This window comes from Solanum tuberosum, unplaced genomic scaffold (genome assembly GCF_000226075.1).
Source record: "Solanum tuberosum cultivar DM 1-3 516 R44 unplaced genomic scaffold, SolTub_3.0 scf00664, whole genome shotgun sequence".
Lineage (NCBI taxonomy): Eukaryota > Viridiplantae > Streptophyta > Magnoliopsida > Solanales > Solanaceae > Solanum > Solanum tuberosum.
In genome coordinates this window covers 118020-120195 of record NW_006239604.1, presented here as the reverse complement: position 1 = coordinate 120195, position 2176 = coordinate 118020, and positions in this window count along the sequence as shown.

The window sequence follows — 2176 nt, the reverse complement described above, 5'->3', positions numbered from 1 at the left end:
AATGATATTTCTTTCGTAATGAACTTCTTTAGCTTCTCTTGCTATTGATGAAGGTTTGATATATTCTGAAATTAGTTCAAATTCATTAATGTCATGACCCATTGAATGAAGAATATCATTAATATAATTTAATACTTTATAACGTATTTCTCTTACATTTAACTTTGAACTTTTTTTGAAATCTTCAGACATTGGATTTTCAAATCTTTCCCATAATTCTCTAGGATTTGTTGGATTACAATAAATCAATAACATAGCAAATAATTGTCTTAAACTGGATGGCATTTGATAACTTGTAGCTTCAGACATGCATTCTACCAAATTATTATCACAAGTAATAGTTCTCTTTTTTTCTGCAGCTTCTCTAAATGAATTATATTGTACTCCATTTACAGTTCACAGATCTTCATATGATTTTGGCCCTCTTACGTTCATTAAAAGAAGTCTAAGATAGTATCTTTCTCCTTCGGTTGGATGACATGTCACTACACGTCCAATAATATGATCTCTTTTACAACGTGTCCACATTTTATTTGTTGTTGACCATACAAAATGTTCTGGAAATTCACGATATAATAAATTTAGGTCCATAGCTTCTTTGTTTGATTTATTCATTAAAAAAATTTTTGGTTAACATTGTTTTTCTTATCATGGGATTACTTGCAATTTTACTAATGTTGTCAGTACTTTTGAAGGAAACAAGTTGTTGTCCATCAAGATGTAGTTGTAGATGATATACACTTGGACTCATTTCGCTAATAGGAAAAGCGAATATTCTCCATGCAACTTCAGGTGGTGATACCCACCTAGCAGATTGATATTCTTTTATTTCATCTATCTCTAGGTTTACATCATTAGTCTGTATATGAAATGCTATTTTATCATGTCCTTTGCAAATGTATTTATAAATGTACTTAACAACTTTTATATCTGAACAAATCTCTACATTTATATGACAGTTGAATTTACAAAGTAAATATGGATGGTAAGGAACAACCCATGAATTATCAAGAAAGTGTCCTCTAATTTTCACACTTTTTCCTGTATTTCGTCTTCTATAAATTGGGTATGAATTTTTTCCTTTAGTTATTTGTAGTGAAAAGTGTGAGCGTATAATTGTCTATAAAGCATTTTTTTATAAGATAAAGTTTGCCTGAAAAGGCTGTCTTTTGTGCTTTGATATTTGCACAATATTAATGACTTTAAAAAAGTACCTTCTTTTCTATAAAATTACAGAAAATGCCCTACACTAAAGTGAGTGAATATAGTGGGACCCATTGTATAATGCCTACACTATATCGTAGATGTGGCTCCCGTTGGTCAGCTTTTGTACATAAAAATATTCAAGTGGAGAAAATTATTAACAAACGTATAGAACTCGAACATTTTGCGGTAATTAGTATTGTTTAGTGTTAATAAAAATTAATATTAAACTGTCATATATTGTATTATTTTGCTCAATGTTTATTATATTTGAGAAAATCAAGGATATTTTTATTTTTTTGTCAGATGTTACACATGAATCTCTGAAGTATACCAAAGATCAAGTAGCAATGTCCATTCTCATTTCTGTTGACTAAACTGATCCTAAATATTTTTAACTAATGCCGAGATTTTATTTGTAGTACTTAATAATTTTCTTTTCGAATTAAGTTTCTCATGGCTTATTAATGATTCATGAGTTAAAAATTCAATGTGTTTGTATGTCTTCCACATCATCAAAATATTTATAGTAATAAGACGATCGACGAAAATTTTATGAGTCACGATCACATTTTTTGAAGATGTAAATGAAATTATCGAAAGAAGAATTCTCTACAATGAAGAGTTCCCTAGCTGGAGGGCTTTGCACCGAAAATGAATGAATGAAATAGTAGAGTCTTAATAACAGTAAGGATCCAACACTTATTGAAGAATAGTTCAATTGTTTTTTTACAATCTCTTTATTTCGTATTAACTGAATTTGTGAGACAACGCATACTTATTAAAAAAATAAATTCAAGGACATAATTTAAACCATAATATCCAATATTATCTTTTGTAAATCATAAACATAACTTTGTAAGTAGTGCAATTTATGTCTTAAAAAATATCAAACTCCATTAAAGAAATGACCAAATATGAAAAACAATTCAAGCATCTATCTTCAACTTGGGACAATTCGATTATTTTGAAC